We start from the raw sequence: 23,274 nt of genomic DNA, 5'->3' as shown, positions 1-23,274 counted from the left end.
CTTGCAAAAATTTCTGTTATTTCACAATTGCCTTACCCCTCTTGCGTGCGAGAGGTGCGATCTTTTCTTGGTCATGCAGGATTCTATAGGCGCTTTATAAGAGATTTTAGCAAAGTAGCCCTTCCACTATCCAACTTGTTGCACAATGAGGTGGAGTTTGACTTTAATGATAAATGCAAAGAGGCTTTTGATTGCCTCAAAAGAGCACTGACTACTACCCCATCATCCAGGCACCCGATTGGATAGCCCATTTTAAGCTTATGTGTGATGCATCAAATTATGCATTGGGGGCTGTCCTTGCTCAGAAAATTCATAAATTGCCTAGGGTGATATATTATGCTTCTAGGACTTTAGATGCTGCCCAAGCGAATTATACTACTATTGAGAAAGAGCTACTAGCCATAGTTTTTGCTCTTGAAAAATTTCGATCTTATTTGCTTGGTACTCGCATTATTGTTTATACTGACCATGCAGCTCTAAAGTACTTGTTGAAGAAGGCTGATTCTAAGCCTAGGTTGATCCGATGGATGCTCTGGCTCCAAGAGTTTGACTTGGAGATCCGTGATAGGAGCGGAGCACAAAATCTAGTTGTTGATCATTTGAGTCGGATCGAACGTGTCTCTGATGCAGATTCACCTATTCGGGATGATTTCCTGGATGATCATTTGTATATATTGTATAGTATTTCTGACTCTCTTTCTACTCCCTGGTTTGCTAACATTGTCAATTATTTAGTTGCCTCTGTTTTTCCTCCCTTAGCATCTAAGGCCCAAAAAGATAAGATTAAAAGTGATGCTAAGCATTTTATTTGGGATGACCCCTACTTGTGGAAATTGTGCAGTGATCAGGTCATTAGACGGTGCATTCCAGATCATGAGACTGACTCAGTCTTGCAGTTCTGTCATTCTTCCACACCGGGAGGTCATCTGGGTGTTCAAAGGATAGCTCGCAAAGTGCTTGATTGTGGTTTTTATTGGCCCACCATCTTTAAAGATGCGTGGAAGATCTGCAGCACTTGTGAGCAGTGTCAGAGAGCAGGAAATACACTTACATGGCGACAACAAATGCCTCAGCAACCTATGCTATTCTGTGAGGTGTTTGATGTCTGGGGTATAGATTTCATGGGTCCTTTTCCTGTCTCTTTTGGTTATGTTTACATTCTCCTTGCAGTTGACTATGTTTCAAAATGGGTGGAAGCCAAGCCCACTAGAACTAATGATGCTAAAGTTGTCGCAGACTTTGTCAGGTCTAATCTGTTTTGCAGGTTTGGAGTACCTAAAGCAATTGTTAGTGATCAAGTAACCCATTTTTGCAACAGGGCAATACATGCCCTGCTTAAAAAGTATGGGGTGGTACACAGGGTATCCACACCATACCACCCCCAGACTAATGGACAGGCAGAAATTTCTAACAGGGAAATCAAGAGAATTCTAGAGAAGATTGTGCAGCCAAGCAGGAAAGATTGGAGTACCAGGCTTGATGATGCTCTCTGGGCACATCGGACTGCCTACAAAGCACCCATAGGAATGTCTCCTTATCGGGTTGTCTTTGGAAAGACATGTCATCTTCCAGTGGAAATTGAGCACAAAGCATACTGGGCAGTGAAGACTTGCAACTTCTCTATGGATCAAGCTGGCGAGGAAAGGAAGTTGCAACTGAGTGAGTTAGATGAAATCTGCCTAGACGCCTACGAGAATGCCAAGTTCTACAAAGAAAAGACCAAGAAGTTCCATGATAGCATGATAGTTAAAAAAGACTTTGTGGTTGGGCAAAAAGTGTTATTGTATAATTCTAGGCTTGGACTCATGAGTGGTAAGTTGAGGTCTAAGTGGATTGGTCCTTTTGTTGTTACTAATGTTTTTCCTTATGGTACAGTTGAGATCAAAAGCGACTCCACAAACAAGAGCTTCAAGGTCAACGGACATCGACTTAAGCCATTCCTCACGAACCCTTCTTTAGTGGACGTAGTGGTGGAAGAGACTTCCTTACTCCACCCTACTCTTCCTCCACCATGACTTAGGGAGTTTTTCTTTTCCTATCTCCTTCTTTGCTTTTATTACACTTGTCCGATTCTCTTTGATGATTTAATTGTTTTTAATCTTTTAATTGTGCTACATTGAGGACAATGTGTTGTTTAAGTATGGGGGGGAGTGTTCTTTGGTTTTGCTAGTTTTGTTGGTTTTGTTAATTTGTTAGTTGTGTTAATTTGTTAATGTTGTTAGTTTCGTCGGATTTTCAGTTTAATATTTTGGGTCAATTTCGTGTGCACGTACGACTTTGCATGTTTTTCTTTGCATTATAGGATATGTTCAAAAAATGGGTAATTGTTTTGAAAATAAAAGTTCTTGACATTTTGTGACTTGAAATCCTTGATTCTTCTCTACATGTCATGATAGTTTTGAAAGCTCAATTTGAAAGTGATGATTTTACCTTTGTGAGAATTTGAGCCATCCATCATTATAATCATTTGGTATGTTTTGCCCCATTGATTGCTTGCACAATAGCCTTGGCTTGATTCTTGTTGATGCGTCCTAATTCACATGCATATTTGGAAATGATTAAGGCAATTTTGTTCTTATAAGCTTCTAGCCAAATGGACTTACCTTGAATTAATTCCTTTGATAGCCCTTTTGAGCCTTGTTTCCCTTTCCTTGTTTTGAAGCTCACTACAAGCCTTAAGTGAAAAACCATGATATTACCATATCCTTAAGGAATTTTGGAGCTTTGGAATTGTTTTGGGAATAAGTGTGGGGGGTTTTTGTTTCATTGGACAACTTGTTTTGTTGGCTATGCTTCATGATGTATTTTGGGTCATACTTGATGTACATTGTATATTGGTTAAATGTTGGACATGCTGAATGAAATGTTGTTTCTCAAAGGCTAAAGAGTTCAAAAAAAAAAAAATTCGAAAAAAGAAAAAGAAAAGCAATAAAGTTGAGTGAATAAGATCTTAAATGGCACAAGAATGATGAAACTCTTGGTTCTACTCTTCATGTTTAATTTTTATCTTTACTTCTTTTTATTTCCTTATTTTTTTTCTTAATATGCACTTATTCCCCTTTGCTCCTCTATTCCTTTGGGATTTAGCCACTTATTCCATATTTCTCCATACCTTGTCCTTGGCCCCATTACAACCTTAAAAGACCTTTTGATCCTCATGTGCTTGTGTTTATGGGTTGATTGTCAATTTTAGAATCTTGCCAAGTTTATGTGGTGTTTGCTTTCATGGGTGCTTTGAGGGTAAATAGTAGCCTAGACACTTGAGAGATAGAGTGTATATCTTGTGAGGCTTTATCACTTTTCATTCTTGAGCTGATTAACTATTTTGCCATGATTGGGTTGCTTGGATGATTTTCATGAATGTCTTGACTTTTTGGATCTCCTTATGTTAGATGTTACCCATTCCTTTCATTCCTTGATGTTCATTGAGAAATATGTGAATGTTTTTGTTTGTCTCCCTTTGATATCCTTGGATTTTGTTCTTTGTTTCATTTTGCCCAGGAGTGCAAAAGGCTAAGTATAGGGGGTTTTGATGTGCCATCATTTTCTTCTATTTTCTAAACCCTTTTTGCACCATTTTAATTATTGATTGGTCTTAATTGTCAATTAATTAGGCAGTTTTATTATTTGGGCTCAATTAGCTAATTTGATGTTTTTAATCTAATTTCAGGAATTAATGAAACATTGGGCTTAATCCGGATTTTGGTTGTGGACTTGAAGAGGGCAAATAAAGCAGCGCTTACCTTAGTTAATTTCTAATTAGGAAATTTCGCAATTTTATTTTATGTTGTTCAGTGTTTATTTCGTTTTGGGCCAGAGTATTGTAATAGGGCCCAGTGACTTTGAGTGACTCTTTTTAAATAGCTGCCTTGGGATTCATGCAGGGCATTCTATTTTGTTATGCTATTCATTATTCAGAGCTTTGTTTTAGGGTTTTCGTTTTTCTGTTTTGACGTTTCTGAGTTCGTAATGCAATTTTAAGTTTTCTGCTTCTAATTACAATTTCGTTCTTGCTTCTTCTTCTACTCTCATTTACGTTTCTGTTCCATTTTACATTTTTGTTCGTTTACGTTTCTGTTCATTTACGTTTCCGTTCATTTACGTTTCTGCTTCATGTTTCAATTGCGTTTTCTGTTTGAATCCATGGAAGGCTAGATTTTCTGGTGTTGTTTCCTTTTGAAGACGAAGCCCAACTCTCTTTGAGGTTTCGCTTGTAATGTGGTTTCCTGGCAGTTCTCCCTTCACCAGTATCCCAAATTCGTGAATATTAATCAGTGCACGCTTCGTGTTCGATTAATTGCCTCTGAGCCTAACTTGCGTTGATGCTTAATGGACGAAGGGCTAACTGGTGTATGTGGTGCCTAATCACGTATTGAAAACCCTAAGTTGATTTTCGCTTAGTAAATTGAAATAGGGTTGGATTAAGTGGTTGACTGTTAGGGATGAATTCTCTAACCCAGGATAAGAGAATGGCTTCTGAATCAGAGGAAACAACCCGTTTTTAATATTAGTAGTTTCGAATTTCAGTTTACTTGTTATGCTCTTTAATCACAAAACAAACAAACCCCCCCAATCGTTACTGTTACTGCAAGTATATTATGAACATTTGGTTTGTCACTGCTCGTTGGGAAACGACCTAGGATCACTTCCTAGTTACTACATTTTCATGTTAATTTTATTCGGGTATGGCCTCGATCAGTCCACTTATAGTATATATTGGTTTATTACTTTATTTATATCCTGAATGTTATTGAATAACAAGTTGAAAATAGGAACACAAACTATTAAGTTGCAGCACTACTTTCATGTCCCTGTCTCCTCTCATTAACCAATCTCCAGTTTTGCTGAAAGTTTTCTCCTACTTCTGTGTTTGAAGCCCTTAAATTTAGTCACTCATTAGAATCCTAAAATCATGCTAAAAGCTTAGAACCCTATAAACTCTCATGAGTTATATAGTTAGAGCATGTTGCCTCCATGCTGCAATCATTCAACTGTTTTATTTTCAAAAGCTTAGATATCTCCATCCATATCACAACCCGAGCACTCATTTGGAAGAGGTCTGATATAAATAATTAGTTACTGGTGTTAGTAAATAACAACAAAAGTCTTACCTAGGTGAGTTTAAGTAACATAGCCAATTTCAAAACTCTATATAGATAAGATGTAATTGTATGTGTGATTTCATACTCATAGTTGCTTAAGTAACATACTCAAAGTTTTGTTGCCGTAAATATTTGCAGCACCATTGAAAGGCAGATGGAGTGCAATCATAACCACATTTTTTAGTCACTTAAGAACTCTATCATAACCCCACCAAGTTCTTCATTCATTATCCTTGCATTTTACATGTTCAGCGAAATACCTTAATTATGAGTGGATTATGTTGTCTTCTGCTTTTTATAAGGACATACATGGTTGTCTGTAGAAGTTTTCTGTTGACTCATTGGTCCTTAGCCATGAGTCTTTGGACTTATTTATCGATCTTGGTGTGGGAGTTGAGACCCACATTGTTCTCCTTGACACTCAACAACACCATCACCTCCAATTTTTAATGATGTTGTACATGGCCTGTGTTTGTGGTCTGTGACACATGGTCAACCCAAATTAATCTTCTTCACCCTCAAACCAATCACACTTAAACATCAGAAACTTGAAGTGACCATAATAGTCTAACTCAATTAAATCCTTGATTCCTCCATAAAAAGTGTTACACCAAAATTCTGAGTCAATGAAATCCTTAGAACTCGCATGACTTTGAGTCAATCAAATCAGTGTTACACCAATGAAATCAATGAAATCCTTCAATATCACTTAAGCATCCTTAGAACTTGCATGACTTTGAGTCAATGAAATCAATGATGGAATTTTTGGTAGACATTTGCAGATCATGGTTAGGACTAGAGGTTTAGGTCGTGCCATAGGTAGGGTTATTGGCAGAGCTCTGGGGATAGAGGATCGTCATGATTCTGATCATGCTCCCCAGCGGTGAAGGCCTACCACATCGGCACGTAGGCAACAGGGAGCTGTCCCTGTTGCCGAGGATGACCCTGTGGTAGCTGCTGATGAGCTTATGGTAGTTGCAGACGCTGGTGCAGACGTTCATCCATCTGGTGCAGACGTACATCCACCTGGTGCAGACACCGGTGCAGAGGCTGCTGCAGATGAGCCTGAAGGATTTCCAGGTGGACCGACCAACCCATCAGTGTTTATCGAGTATGCTGAGCATGTTGCAGCCAGCGTATGTGTTGGATCAAGTGGCCTCAGAATAATTAAGAAGGGGGTTGAATTAATTATTCCTAAACCTTTACTAATTAAAAATTACTCTTCTAAAGCTTTTACTAAATTGTTAAGAGAATGAGGAGTAGAAGAGAAACTTAATAGAAAGTAAAAGCGGAAATTAAATACACAGCGGAAAGTAAAAGAGTAGGGAAGAAGGAGACAAACACACAAGAGTTTTTATACTGGTTCGGCAACAACCCGTGCCTACATCCAGTCCCCAAGTGACCTGTGGTCCTTGAGATTTCTTTTCCAAACTTGTAAAAATCCTTTTACAAGCAAAGATCCACAAGGGATGTACCCTCCCTTGTTCTCTTTGAAACCCTAGTGGATGTACCCTCCACTAGAACTGATCCACAAGAGATGTACCCTATCTTGTTCTCAATCAAACCCAAGTAGATGTACCCTCCAATGTGTTAATGTAGAAGCAAAGCTTCATGGTGATTCAAAGGTGTTTTGATGATAACAATGATGATAACAAAAGATGATGACAAAGGTGATGACAAAAAGCTCAAAGATCAATCAAAGAATAACTCAAGTGAATAAAGAACAATTCAAGAGTTCAAGATAAGAATCAAGAAGAATTCAAGACTCAAGAAGAAAGTCTAGAGACAAGAATCAAGATTCAAGGTTCAAAGATCTCAAGAATCAAGATCAAGATTCAAGAATGAAGAGAAGACTCAATCAAGATAAGTATTAAAAAGTTTTTCAAAACTTTGAATAGCACAAGAGTTTTTGACAAAACCTTTTACCAAAGAGATTTTACTCTCTGGTAATCGATTACCAGATTGTTGTAATCAATTACCAGTAGCAAAATTGTTTTGAAAAAGTTTTCAAATTGAATTTACAACGATCCAATTATTTTCAAAAAGCTGTAACCGATTACAATGTTTTGGTAATCGATTACCAGTGCCTTTGAAGGTTGAAAATTCAAATTCAAATGTGAAGAGTCACATCCTTTCACACAAAAGCTTTGTGTAATCGATTACACTAATTTGGTAATCGATTACCAGTGACTGTTTCTTAATAAATCAAAAGATGTAACTCTTCAAAAGCTTTTTGATTTTTTCAAATTAGTTTTAAGTTTTTCTAAAAGTTATAACTCTTCTAAATGGTCTTCTTGACCAGACATGAAGAGTCTATAAAATCAAGGTTTTGTTTTGCATTTTTTAATTCAATGAATTCTATACTTTTCACATTCATTTGATCAATCCTTTACAAGCCTTGAATCTCTTTGAACTTCTTCTTCTTATTTGTACCAAAAGCTTTCTGAAGTTTTCTGGTTTTCCAAACCTTGAAAACTTGTGCTATTCATCCTTTCATTCTCTTTTGCCTTTGCCAAAAAGAATTCGCCAAGGACTAACCGCCTGAATTATTTTTGTGTCTCTCTTCTCCCTTTTCCAAAAGAACAAAGGACTAACCGCCTGAATTCTTTTGTGTCTCCCTTCTCCCTTGTCAAAGAATTCAAAACGACACAGTCTGAGAATTCTTTTGATTCTTCCCTTTCCTTTATACAAAAGTGTTCAAAGGACTAACCGCCTAAGAATTCTTTTGTATCCCCATTCACAAAGTATTAAAGGTTTAACAGCCTGAGATCTTTGTCTTAACACATTGGAGGGTACATCCTTTGTGGTACAAGTAGAGGGTACATCTACTTGGGTTTGATTGAGAACAAGAGGGGGTACATCTCTTGTGGATCAGTTCTAGTGGAGGGTACATCCACTAGGTTCAAAGAGAACAAGGGAGGGTACATCCCTTGTGGATCATTGCTTGTAGAAGGATTTTTACAAGGTTGAAAGAAATCTCAAGGACCGCAGGTCGCTTGGGGACTGGATGTAGGCACGGGTTGTTGCCGAACCAGTATAAAAACTCTTGTGTGTTTGTTTCCTTCTTCCCTACTCTTTTACTTTCCACTGTGCATTTAATTTCCGCTTTTACTTTCTGTTAAGTTTCTCTTCTACTCCTCATTATCTTAAAAATTTAGTAAAAGCCTTAGAAGAGTAATTTTTTAATTAGTAAAGGTTTAGGAATAATTAATTCAACCCCCCTTTCTTAATTATTCTGAGGCCACTCAATCCAACAAGTGGTATCAGAGCAGGTTTCTTGTAGAAAGTCTAACAACTTCAAGATTAATTGCCTCTTTAGATTCTTTGTCTTTCAAAAGTATTTTCAGGAACAGGTCACTCAAAGATGATGATGACGACCAAGTCAACTTGTGTCTCATGACAAAATCTGATGAGAATAACAAAGAAAATTCTATAAGGATGAAATGGTACATAGACAGTGGATGTTCCAAGCACATGACGGGTGATGTATCCAAATTCACAACTATTTCCCCCAAGAAAAGTGGACATGTTACATACGGCGACAACAACAAGGGTAAAATTATTGGAGTCGGCAAAATAGGTACGAGTTCTTCTACTCCTACTGAAAATGTGTTGCTTGTAGAAGGTTTGAAGCATAGCTTATTAAGTGTTAGTCAATTATGTGATAAAGGATATAAAGTATCTTTTGATTTTGAAAAATGCGTTATTAAGCATGAGCATGACAAAGATATTGAACATATAGGTTTTAGAGAAAATAATGTTTACATGATTGATCTAAAACAAAAATCTGTAAATGATAGATGCTTTTTAAGTAAAGATATTGATCCATGGTTATGACATAAGAGAATTGCTCATGTTAACATGGATCATCTAAATAGGTTAATTTCAAAAGATCTAGTTATTGGATTGCCTAGATTAAAATTTGAAAAAGATAAGTTATGTGATGCATGCCAAAAAGGTAAACAAACAAAAGTATCCCTTAAATCTAAAAATATTGTTTCCACCACTCAACCATTGCAATTATTACACATGGATTTGTTTGGACCATCTAGGGTCATGAGCTTTGGTGGAAGTTACTATGCAATAGTAATTGTTGATGATTATTCTAGATATACTTGGACTTTATTTCTTACTCATAAAAATGAATCATTTCATGCATTTAGAAAACTTGCCAAAGTCATTCAAAACAAAAAGAATCTCCAAATTATCTCCATCAGAAGTGATCATGGAGGTGAATTTGAAAACAATGATTTTGAAATGTTTTGTGATGAGTATGGTATAGAACACAATTTTTCTGCACCTAGGACACCCCAATAAAATGGAGTAGTAGAAAGGAAAAATAGAGCCCTAGAAGAAATTGCTAGAACTCTTTTAAATGACACACCTCTTCCAAAATACTTTTGGGCAGAAGCGGTTAACACCGCATGTTATATTATGAATATAGCCTTAATCAGACCCATTCTTAAGAAAACCCCATATGAACTTTTCAACAATAGAAAACCAAACATTGCACATTTACATGTTTTTGGATGTAAATGTTTTGTTCTAAACAATGGTAAAGAAAGCCTAGGAAAATTTGATGCCAAGGCAGATGAGGGTATCTTCCTTGGATATTCCTTACATAGTAAAGCATTTAGAATATACAACAAAAGAACCATGACAATTGAGGAATCAATACATGTTACTTTTGATGAAACTAATATTATCTCCCCGAGAAAGGAGTTTGTTGATGATATTGCAGATGCTTTGGAAGATAATCAAAATGAAGAAAGAAATCTGAAAAGAAAGAGAGATGATGAAGACAAGGATGATCAAGATGACACAAAACAAGAAAATGATAATCTTCCCAAAGAATGGAAAACTTCAAGAAATCATCCTCTTGACAACATCATCGGTGATATCTCAAAAGGGGTAACAACTAGACACTCTCTTAAAGATTTATGCAATAGTATGACATTTGTTTCATTAATAGAACCTAAAAACTTTAAAGAAGCTATTATAGATGACCATTGGATAGTAGCTATGCAAGAAGAATTAAATCAATTTGAAAGAAATGATGTATGGGAATTAGTAGAAAAACCTTCAGATTATCCAATCATAGGAACTAAATGGGTATTTAGAAATAAATTGGATGAAAATGGTATAGTAATCAGGAATAAAGCTAGACTTGTAGCAAAAGGATATAACCAAGAAGAAGGTATAGACTATGAAGAAACTTTTGCACCTGTAGCTAGATTAGAAGCCATTAGGATGTTATTAGCATATGCATCTATTATGAATTTTAAACTATATCAAATGAATGTCAAAAGTGCTTTCTTAAATGGTCTAATTCAGGAGGAGGTATATGTGGAACAACCTCCTGGGTTTGAAGATTCACAAAAACTAGACCATGTCTATAGATTAAAGAAGGCACTTTATGGCCTAAAACAAGCACCTAGGGCTTGGTATGAAAGATTAAGTAAATTCCTATTAGAAAAGAATTTTACTAGAGGGAAAGTAGATACTACCTTATTCATAAAAAAGAAGGATAATGATATCTTGTTAGTACAAATTTATGTTGATGATATAATTTTTGGATCTACTAATGAATCTTTGTGCAAGGAGTTTTCTATTGATATGCAAAGTGAGTTTGAGATGTCCATGATGGGTGAGTTAAATTACTTTCTTGTACTACAAATCAAACAAACAAATGATGGGATCTTTGTCAATCAAGCAAAATATTGCAAAGAACTCATTAAGAGATTTGGAATGGAAAACTCAAAACACTTGGCTAGCCCTATGAATACAAGTTGTTATCTTGACAAAGATGAATCCGGTCAACCTGTCGATCCAAAGAAATACAGAGGTATGATTGGATCTCTACTTTACTTATCTGCAAGTAGGCCAGATATTATGTTTAGTGTATGCATGTGTGCAAGATTTCAATCAAATCCAAAGTTTTCACATTTAATGGCAGTAAAAAGAATCATAAGATACCTATTAGGAACAGTTAGTTTAGGATTATGGTATCCTAAGAATTCTTTATGCAACCTAGTAGGATACTCAGATTCAGATTTTGCTGGATCAAAAACAGATAGGAAGAGTACTAGTGGTACATGTCAATTCATAGGGTCTGCACTTGTTTCTTGGAATAGCAAGAAACAAAATAGTGTAGCATTATCCACAGTAGAAGCATAATATATTTCTGCTGGTAGTTGTTGTGCATAGATTTTGTGGATGAAACAACAACTATCTGACTATGGAATAGTATTAGATCACATTCCCATAAAATGTGACAACACAAGTGCCATAAACATATCTAAGAATCCAGTTCTTCACTCTAGAACCAAGCATATAGAAATTAGGCATCATTTTATTAGAGATCATGTTCTAAAAGGTGATGTTGTTTTAGAGTTTGTAGATACTAAAAATCAACTTGCAGACATCTTTACAAATCCACTAAGTAAAGATATCTTCTATAACATTAGAAGAGAATTAGGACTAATAGATGTCAGTGATTTATCAAAATAAATCTCTATATTACTATGGTATTTGAACAATTTATTATTTCCTATTTCCATGGTATGTTTGAACAAACATTAAGTATGGTATTTGACAATATGGATTTTATAGTTAATCTATTTATGATTGTTACTTCATGATTCTTGCTTCATGGTTTGGTTGATATTTTTTCATGAATGCTATATGAATGTTTAAGCTATATTTGTATACTTTAAGTTTGATACGCACTTTGGCTTTTTGTTGATGCCAAAGGGGGAGAGAAATGGGGATAAATCAAGAACTCACATGAGTAATCAATTTAATTTTAAGACAAGCATAAATTCAAAAACAAAGGGGGAGAATTTATGAGAGTGATCGTCTAGGAAAAAGTGTGTGTGTGTTTCTTAATTTCAGAAGTTGTCATCATCAAAAAGGGGGAGATTGTAGAAGCAAAGCTTCATGGTGAATCAAAGGTGTTTTGATGATAACAATGATGATAAGAAAAGATGATGACAAAGGTGATGACAAAAAGCTCAAAGATCAATCAAAGAACAACTCAAGTGAATCAAGAACAATTCAAGAGTTCAAGATAAGAATCAAGAAGAATTCAAGACTCAAGAAGAAAGTCTAGAGACAAGAATCAAGATTCAAGGTTCAAAGATCTCAAGAATCAAGATCAAGATTCAAGACTCAAGATTCAAGAATGAAGATAAGACTCAATCAAGATAAGTATTAAAAAGTTTTTCAAAACTTTGAATAACACATGAGTTTTTGACAAAACCTTTTACCAAAGAGTTTTTACTCTCTGGTAATCGATTACCAGATTGTTGTAATCGATTACCAGTAGGAAAATTGTTTTGAAAAAGTTTTCAAATTGAATTTACAATGTTCCAATTATTTTCAAAAAGCTGTAATCGATTACAATGTTTTGGTAATCGATTACCAGTGCCTTGGAAGGTTGAAAATTCAAATTCAAATGTGAAGAGTCACATCATTTCACACAAAAGCTTTGTGTAATCGATAACACTAATTTGGTAATCGATTACCAGTGACTGTTTCTTAATAAATCAAAAGATGTAACTCTTCAAAAGGTTTTTGACTTTTTCAAATTGGTTTTAAGTTTTTCTAAAAGTTATAACTCTTCTAAATGGTCTTCTTGACCAGACATGAAGAGTCTATAAAAGCAAGGTTTTGTTTTGCATTTTTTAATTCAATGAATTCAATACTTTTCACATTCATTTGATCAATCCTTTACAAGCCTTGAATCTCTTTGAACACTTTTGTATAAGGGAATGAGAAGAATCAAAAGAATTCTCAGACTGTGTCGTTTTGAATTCTTTGACAAGGAAGAAGGGAGACACAAAGAATTCAGGCGGTTAGTCCTTTGTGCTTTTGGAAAAGGGAGAAGAGAGACACAAAAAGAATTCAGGCGGTTAGTCCTTGGCGAATTCTTTTTGGCAAAGGGAGAAGAGAATGAAAAGATGAATAGCACAAGTTTTCAAGGTTTAGAAAACCAGAAAACTTTGGAAAGCTTTTGGTACAAATAAGAAGAAGAAGTTCAAAGAGATTCAAGGCTTGTAAAGGATTGTATGAATAAGTGTTCAATATACTTGAAATGCAAAACAAAGCCTTGCTTTTATAGACTCTTCATGTCTGGTCAAGACAACCATTAAAAGAGTTATGACTTTTAGAAAAACTTAAAAACCAATTTGAAAAAGTCAAAAACTATTTGAAGAGTTACATCTTTTGATTTTATTCAGAAACAATCACTGGTAATCGATTACCAAATTAGTGTAATCGATTATACAAAGCTTTTATGTGAAAGGATGTGACTCTTCATATTTAAATTTGAATTTCAACGTTCAAAGGCACTAGTAATCGATTACCAAAAACATTGTAATCGATTACAGCTTTTTGAAATTAATTGGAACGTTGTAAATTCAATTTGAAAACTTTTTCAAAACAATTTTTCTACTGGTAATCGATTACAACAATCTGGTAATCGATTACCAGAGAGTAAAAATTCTTTGGTAAACATGTTTTGTGAAAAATCCATGTGCTACTCAGTTTTTGAAAAATCCTTTTCATACTTATCTTGATTCTTGAATCTTGATCTTGATTCTTGAAGCTTGATCCTTGAATCTTGATTCTTGAATTCATCCTTCTTCTTGAATCTTGAAGTGTTCTTCAACTTTTCCTCTTGAGTCTTGAATTTGTTCTTGATTTCTTCTTGAACATCTTGAACTCATCCTTTGATTGACCTTTGAGCTTTTTGTCATCACCTTTGTCATCATCTTTTGTTATCATCTTTGTTATCATCAAAAAGGGGGAGATTGTAGAAGCAAAGCTTTATGATGAATCAAGAATGATTTGATTCAAAGATGTTTTGATGATAACAAAGATGATAAGAAAAGATGAGCCCGGTGCAGACGTTCATCCATCTGGTGCAGATGCTGGTGCAGACGTACATCCATCTGGTGCAGAGGCTGATGCAGATGAGCCTGAGGGATTTCCAAGTGGATCGACCAACCCATCAGTGTTTACCGAGTATGCTGAGCATGTTGCAGCCAGCGTATGGACCAAAGAGGTATTTATAATTTTCAATTTAAGTTATTTGTTAAGTATGTGTTATTATTGAAGTTTGTGTTCCTTTAAAATATTATGTTAATGAATTGTCTATTCCTTTATACTTCAATTCAGAAACGTCCTGAACTGAAGTTATCCTCCCATGGGAGGAAGGTGCAGAAATTAGGTAGGCTTGTCCCTGCCATTGAGGGACTAGTTGCTGGCACAGGACTAAGTCCTTTGATCGTGTGTATAGTAGACACTGGCGATCGGGGACTTATATCCTCATTTTTGGAGAGGTGGCACAGGGAGACCAATAGTTTCCATCTTCCGGTGGGGGAGGTTACCATCATCCTGGACGACGTGGCGTCTCTTCTTCATCTGCCCATCGTCGACGAGGCGGTGTTGATGTTGGTTGACCTACTACTGCTCTCACCAGAGGCAGCCAGGGCCAAGACAGGACATTGTCATGACCATACGTATGCCTATCTTGGCTACAAAATATATATCAGCGCAGATGTCAGGCCAGACATTGGACAGCTGCAGCTCGTGCCTACCTTCTTCATCTTTTAGGTTTCACTCTTTTTGCTAACAAGAGTGCAATCCATGATGCATGGGGAGCTGCTGCCCTGGTGCATATGTACGATCATTTGAATGGTGCTTGTATCAGCACCAGCCAACAGCTTGCTGGTTACATCACCCTCTTATAGGTAATTAATATGTTTTTGATAACTTAATTACAACAATGTTTCAAATACGGTAATTTAGACGTTCATTTGAAATTTGTATGATTTGCATGTAATCTTTGTAGTGTTGGATATATGAACATTTTCCGTCAGTTGTGGAGTGCATTGTTGATCCGGACTATGACGAGGTGTCACCACGTGCATGTCGGTGGATTGCGACAAAGGCGACTGTGAAGACCATATCCACATCAACGTACAGGCAGCGTCTGGATCGACTCAGGATTCCTGATGTCTGCTGGATGCCTTATGGGGAGCATCGACCGGTCTTGGAGTTTCATTTGATTTCATGCTTTTCCGATCAGCTCTGCTGGGGGCCCGTTGCTGTTAGACACCGACCAGAGAGGGTCATGCACTAGTTTAGATATGTCCAGAGTATTCCTACACCGCCTGTCAATTCATGGGAGTCATTTGATGAGATAGACAACAGGTGGATGCACTACTTAGACCATCTTGAGCCAGAAGGTGAGATGTGTGTTGTGCCAGGTCAGTGTTCGCCCGACTACATGGACTGGTTCTTCATCATTTCTCATCCATTCATGACAGCGGCACAACCATCAGATCCGCCACGAGATGCACCTGCGACCCAAACCAAACATATCCCTCATATCCCTCAGGTCCTGGAGCCCTATATTCCTCAGGTCCTGGAGCCAGCAACAACATCGACACATGCTCGTTCTGATGAGGACGAGCCCAGACATGCAGTGGTAAGTTTGACTATTTGAGAGATATGTATTAAATGTCATTTACGTCAATTATTTTAATACTAATTTGTGTAACAGAGACACATGAGGTCATCGAACAATGCCCCAGGATTGCCAGGGGTGTCATAGAAGACCGCATTGTGTATGTGAGGTCTCGACGTAGGCGGTGCACAGATCAACTATAGTTTATTTACACATTTGATATTATCATATTTGGATGATGTATATACTTTTCTTGTATTTGAAAACATTTTTGTTTTTGACTGAACATTTTTTATATTTTAAGTTATTTTTGTTTATAATATTAGTGTTAATGTTTAAATGTTATTTTTAAATTACTTGATTCCAAATTCATTCGAAATTCGACGAAAAGGTATGAATGTCATTTAAAATTGAAGTAAACAACTAAAAACTAATTTGAAATAATACAATATGGATGTAACTAATTTAGAAATTTTTTATTCTTATTCTCTTACTAAAAACTATTTTGAAGCAAACTACCTAATTTCTATGTCATCAATATTATTTTTCATTTGATGTTATTATAAAAACAAAGAGACTAAATTAGAACACATTTTAGCCAGCAAATAGTTCAAATATTTTAAACCATTTTTCTTGTATCCTCAATGAAATAACTATAGTTAAGGGTGGAAGGTTTTGGAGGGTTTGTATAGACTATAGTCAAAAGGTGAATTTATACTTTTTTGAGTCCTTTTTAGTTGTTCCAGATCATCACACACCCAGAGAAGGCCTAAGTCCGGCCTTGAACAAGATTCTTGAACTACCAATAAAGTGTATATATGTAGAGGATAGACATGCATTAACATGTCTTTATTTATGGGTTATAATAAGATTTAGGGTTTTGTTAATCATTATTTTTTTTACTAACTATGAAATTAAAATATTTTTTTTATCAGAAATCATACAAGTATATATTTAAAATTATAATAAATTGTATTTTTTATAATTAAATTTTTAGTTCCATAACTTTTATATTTTTTAATTTTTCAGTAGTATTTTTAGTTTTATTTATTTCCATTTTTGGTCTTTCCTTTATTTTTATTATTTAAAATTAGTTCTCATTTTTTCTTTTTTTAGTTCTTCATTTATTTTATATTTAAAATTAATTTTAAACATCGACAAAAACTAAAAGTTGTAGAAAAAAGTTGAAAAACTAAATATTTACATTTAAAAAGTTAAAGGAATAAAAATTGAATTGACCTTCAAATTATTATAAATAAGAAAAAGAGTTGGATTCCTTTTAGAGTGACCACACCACCAAAGACCAATACCTTGTAGAGAGCATACATAGTCTTTTTCTGCTAGAACATCTTCTTCCAGTACAGCTAAATTAGTCAAAAGAGCAAAGAAATAAAATTTGCATCAAATACTACAACTAAGCCATGCTAATTTTGCGATCTTCCATTTCAATTACATGTTTACTAAAAACAGTTAAAATTTCTATTGGCCCAAATTTTTTCCAATAGTTAGACTGCACTAACACCTTCAACACGTCATCATTGGTTTTAGCTCAATAATTTTGAATTTGATAATTTTATCTGAATACTCATAGTGACTTGGTTGTCCAAAAAACAATCGCATTACTGTTTGTGTTTTATGAATACCATAAGATGGAATCCCATGAGGCGTAACTTGCTTGATCAAATCCTTCAGTTCATCCATGGTACATCCGGAAGGAATTTCAAAACTTTTTGGGATTTTTTCCTGTGAACAAGTAACCAACAAACTCATTTTGGCGTGGCATGTTCCACCTCCCATTGTAATATAGCAGGGCATCATGTGTACGGGTCATAATGGCTTCAAGTAAGTTTAATATACCATTTGTTGTTCTACCAATGGTGCATAAAAACTCAATCGGACCAACGCACAAAAATTGATGATTACACATTAACATTGTGTTAACATCATCATCATTTTTCACGTGCATACATTGAAAGTGAAGATGGATACCTGTGTCTGTGAAAGGCTGTCGGTAGTAAATTTCATCCAAATATTGTTTGTCGGTTAGTTGAAGGGTATTGTGTATTCTAGTTTTTAACGTTTGAAAATCACAAGCGTTAGGTACTCGAATGGGTACTGGAGTGAAAGTTTGAAAATAAACACCACTGTCGTTGTGAACAATGGATCCATTTGGAAAAATAAAACTTAATGTCGAGTTCACAATTGTCTGACTGCTTGTTTCTCCTAAGAATGCGATACTTTGTTCTAAGAATTGGGTTAGGAGAGAATGTATTTTTTACAAGAAAGTCTATGTCATATATATAGATGAGTTTTAATATCATTGCTTCAATTTTTAAAAATAAATACATATGCGCGCACATGGTTTCTGTTTGTGTTGTCAACTACACCAATGACGTGACATGCTTTATCTTGCAGCAAATCTGAATGTGTAGTCAAGTCTTACAATGTCCTGTCACACTTTATGTTAACACACATGCATTTCACAATGTATTGTCAACTCAGACAACGATTTATGATACATGCGTACTTTATTTTAGTTGTACCAATTAATTTTTTTCTTAACGCACGAATTAAGTAATATTTTTTTGTTAACATAACAAATATACAAAGACAGATAACTCTAATGTGAGATTCAAATTCAAAATGATCAGTCATTAAAAGGTACATGTTCAGTCATCTTTTATGTCAACATAGTCTCTTTTGAACATCATGAAGCTCCTGTAATGCTGCATTCTACTAATATATGAAGTTGGCCACTACTTCGCCTGAGGATGACAATTGCTAGAGCATAACAATGCTACATGAGGTAAAGGACAATGGTCTTTTAAATAAACCTGTCGTACATGCAAAAAAAAATTAACTCAATCGTACACAACTAATTTTAGCGTAAATATAAAAAAAACACTTTATATCTAGAATGTACCTGAACAAAATGATTGCCATAGACATGACCGATACAAATTATGCGATGCACCGAAGAATCTACCGGTTGTTGACTTCTTAGAGGAAAAAACATCATGCTTTGTTGTTGAGACAAGGATACAAGGATTACATTATATCTTGATGCAATGACATATCTCATGTTGGTTATATCCATCCACTTATCCATAGTCACCTGAATGAAACAAATATAGACGTCGAAGTTAATTTTAAAGTTAAGTACCTTGGTTAACCCATCAACAAGTAGTGACATCCTTAATTCCTCAAATTTGTCCGTGCCACCAAAGAGCTTGATATAGTCTTATAAGAATTTGCCATCTTCTTTAAGCAGATGGTTGCAGACCACCGACCAAGAGTCTTCACCCATACCTAATAAACCGGCAACCGACCGATATCCACAGTTTCCATCAGCTTTGACATCAACAATGTTATGAATGAAGTCGTGGATAAATGGCTGAAATTGATTCAACATAGGCATTATCCTTCTTGGATTGGGCTGCTTAGAAGATGATGCACTAGGCCTCACTAACGAATTTCTATTTTGCATAGAATGAAAATCATCTACATACTCCCAGTAAGATGGATTGCGCTTTGTTGACCTTGGGTTTCTATTCATCGGTTTCTTCAGTGCACCTTTTGTGTTAACCTTTGATGGAGGAGGACACATTGAATTTTGATCAGAGTATGCAATTTCCCAAAGTTTAGTCTTCAGAGTAAACTTACCACAAACATCAAGTTCTTCAAATCTTTTGGTATTGTTTCCATTTCTTCCTTGATGCTCACTTTGGGCTCAGATAATCCTTGGTCTGAAAAACTGAGTCTCCTCCAGAACATATGGATTGAATCCAGTGGGATGCAACCAACAACATATTTCGATAGCTCACAAGCACAAGGAAGACCGTGAGTGCTTCTCATGACACAACCACAAGTGGAAGGATTCTTGCCAGCATAGTGAACACGCTTAAATTCAACAACAATTTGATTAAAAGCATACCTTGAAACCATTCCAAGAAGCCTCTTGTATAAGGTTTTTTTGAAGACATGTCCAATGACATGTGTACTTGTTTCAAATGATGCTTTAATTTCCGTGTGATGTAGTGTCATCATGTTGTTCATGGCATCCCAGACACTGCATAAGTCTCCAAGGCTATTTTGTAATACTCTTTTTAAAGTCCAATGATGCTATTGTCCTTAGAGGAGTCCGTGATGTGGCCATGAATTCATCTACATCTGCTGAAAATAAGAAGCTTGAGGGAAAACTTGATGCCTTGGTCAACCTAGTAACTCAGCTTGCCATAAATCAGAAATCTACATATGCACCTGTTACTGTTGCAAGAGTCTGTGGTCTATGTTCTTTTGCTGATCACCATACAAATCTTTGTCCTTCTTTGCAGCAATCTTGAGTCAATGAGCAACCTGAAGCCTATGCTGCAAACATTTATAATAGACCCCATCAGCAGCAAAACCAACAACAGCAAAATAATTATGATCTTTCAAGCAACAGATATAATCCAGGTTGGAGGAATCATCCAAATTTGAGATGGACAAATCCTCCACAACAACAACAGCCTGTCCCTCCTTTCTAGAATGCTATTGGTCCAAGCAGGCCATATGTTCCTCTTCCAATGCAGCAACAGTAGCAACAACAACAACAAAGACAACAAGAAACTGAGGCCCCTTCTCAACCTTCCTTAGAGGAATTAGTGAGGCAAATGACCATCCAGAATATGCAATTTCAGCAAGAGACAAGAGCCTCTATCCAGAGTCTGAAAAATCAGATGGGGCAGATGGCTACTCAGTTGAACCAAGCTCAGTCCCAAAATTCTGACAAATTGCATTCACAAACTGTGCAGAATCCGAAAATGTGAGTGCCATCACCTTGAGGTCTCGCAAGAAAATTGAAGTGCCTCCACCAGTAGCAGCACCTACACCTGAACCTGTCAAGCTTCATTCTACACCTAAAAAAGAGGATGAGCTAGCTACACAAAAAAGAAAGCTTCCTGATCATGAGGGAGCTAACAAAAATTTTCATGCAAGTGGACCTTCTTCTAGTAGTTTTGACTTGTAGCAGCCTCCTATCCCTCTTCCATTTCCACCTAGAGCAATTCCAAACAAAAAGATGGAAGAAGTGGATAAGGAGATCTTGGAGACCTTCAGGAAAGTAGAGGTGAACATACCTCTGCTAAATGCCATCAAGCAAACTCCAAGACATGCCAAGTTTCTAAAGGAGTTATGCACCCACAAAAGGAGGCTCAAAGGCAATGAAAAGATTAGCATGGGCAGAAATGTGTGAACATTGATAGGTAAATCTGTTCCTCACATTCTTGAGAAATGTAAGGACCCAGGTACTTTCTGTATACCATGCATTATTGGGAACAACAAATTTTAGAATGCCATGCTAGATCTAGGAGCATCAATTAATGTCATGCCTTTGTCCATTTTCAATTCTTTATCTCTTAGACCTTTGCAACCTACAGATGTGGTGATTCATTTCGCAAATAGAAGTTTTGCTCACCCCACAGGTTTCATAGAGGATGTGTTGGTTCGGGTTGGTGAACTTATTTTTCCTGCTGATTTTTATATTCTTGATATGGGAGAGGGATTTTCCCATGGTTCAGGTCCAATTATTTTAGGCATACCATTTATGAAAATAGCCCGAACCAAGATAGATGTTTATGCTGGCACATTGTCTACAGAATTTGGTGATATTGTTGTTCATTTTAACATTTTTGATGCCATGAAACATCCATCTGAGGATCATTCTATTTTTCGTGCTGAGATACTTGATCAGATTGTTGATGATTATATGTTTGATTTCGATTCTCTTCATGGTAGGAAACTGTAGAAGCAAAGCTTCATGGTGAATCAAAAGTGATTCAAAGATGTTTTGATGATAACAAAAGATGATAACAAAAGGTGATGACAAAAACCTCAAAGGTCAATCAAAGGATGAGTTCAAGATGTTCAAGAAGAAATCAAGAACAAATTCAAGACTCAAGAGGAAAAGTTGAAGAACACTTCAAGATTCAAGAAGAAGGATGAATTCAAGAATCAAGATTCAAGGATCAAGCTTCAAGAATCAAGATCAAGATTCAAGATTCAAGATTCAAGAATTAAGAGAAGACTTAATCAAGATAAGTATGAAAATGATTTTTCAAAAATTGAGTAGCACATGGATTTTTCACAAAACATGTTTACCAAAGAGTTTTTACTCTCTGGTAATCGATTACCAGATTGTTGTAATCGATTACCCGTAGCAAAATTCTTTTGAAAAAGTTTTCAAATTGAATTTACAACGTTCCAATTAATTTCATAAAGCTGTAATCGATTACAATGTTTTGGTAATCGATTACCAGTGCCTTTGAACGTTGAAATTCAAATTCAAATGTGAAGAGTCACATCCTTTCACATAAAAGCTTTGTGTAATCGATTACACAGATTTGGTAATCGATTACCAATGATTGTTTCTGAATAAAATCAAAAGATGTAACTCTTCAAATAGTTTTTGACTTTTTCAAATTGGTTTTTAAGTTTTTCTAAAAGTCATAACACTTCTAATGGTTGTCTTGACCAGACATGAAGAGTCTATAAAAACAAGGCTTTGTTTTGCATTTCAAGTATCTTGAACAGTTTTCCAATCAATCTTATACAATCCTTTACAAGCCTTGAATCTCTTTGAATTTCTTCTTCTTCTTTGTGCCAAAAGCTTTCCAAAGTTTTCTGGTTTTCTAAACCTTGAAAACTTGTGCTATTCATTGTTTTCATCTCTTCTCCCTTTGCCAAAAAGAATTCACCAAGGACTAACCGCCAAAATTCTTTTTGTGTCTCTCTTCTCCCTTTTCCAAAAGAACGAAGGACTAACCGCCTAAACTCTTTTGTGTCTCCCTTCTCCCTTGTCAAAGAATTCAAAACGACACAGTCTGAGAATTCTTTTGATTCTTCCCTTTCCCTTATACAAAAGTTTTCAAAGGACTAACCGCCTGAGAATTCTTTTGTATCCCCATTCACAAAGTATCAAAGGTTTAACCGCCTGAGATCTTTGTCTTAACACATTGGAGGGTACATCCTTTGTGGTAAAAGTAGAGGGTACATCTACTTGGGTTTGACTGAGAACAAGAGAGGGTACATCTCTTGTGGATTAGTTCTAGTGGAGGATACATCCACTAGGTTCAACGAGAAGAAGGGAGGGTACATCCCTTGTCGATATTTGCTTGTAAAAGAAATTTTACAAGGTTGAAAGAAATCTCAAGGACTGCAGGTCGCTTGGGGACTGGATGTAGGCACGGGTTGTTGCCGAACCAGTATAAAAACTCTTGGGTGTTTGCTTCTTTCTTCCCTACTCTTTTACTTTCCGCTGTGCATTTAATTTCCGCTTTTACTTTCTGTTAAGTTTCTCTTCTACTCCTCATTCTCTTAACAATTTAGTAAAAGTCTTAGAAGAGTAATTTTTTAATTAGTAAAGGTTTAGGAATAATTAATTCAACCCCCCTTTCTTAATTATTCTAAGGTCACTCGATCCAACAGAAACATCCATTTTTATCTGATCTACATACTTGTCATTCCTCATGCATTGAATTTGAATCTAAGTTTGAATTTGATCCTGTATCTGATTTTTATGCTGAGAGTAAATTTGAATTTGAGTCTAGTTCTGATTTTCTGGCTGTTGTACCTCTTGATGTTGATTTTTTAGAGTCAGAATGCACTAACCATGTTACATGAAGTTCATATACTTCTGACTTGCTTTATGAGTTACAGGCT

The 23,274-nt window shown here is 35.8% G+C and overlaps 1 pseudogene; it reads left to right on the top strand.

The window, feature by feature from the left end:
* The first annotated feature begins 506 nt into the window (after positions 1 to 506).
* LOC114417490 overlaps positions 507 to 23,274 on the top strand; it is a 36,445-nt pseudogene continuing 13,677 nt past the window's right edge.

Source organism: Glycine soja, chromosome 6 (assembly GCF_004193775.1).
Source record: "Glycine soja cultivar W05 chromosome 6, ASM419377v2, whole genome shotgun sequence".
NCBI classification, from domain to species: domain Eukaryota; kingdom Viridiplantae; phylum Streptophyta; class Magnoliopsida; order Fabales; family Fabaceae; genus Glycine; species Glycine soja.
This window is presented reverse-complemented; position numbering and strand designations above follow the sequence as displayed.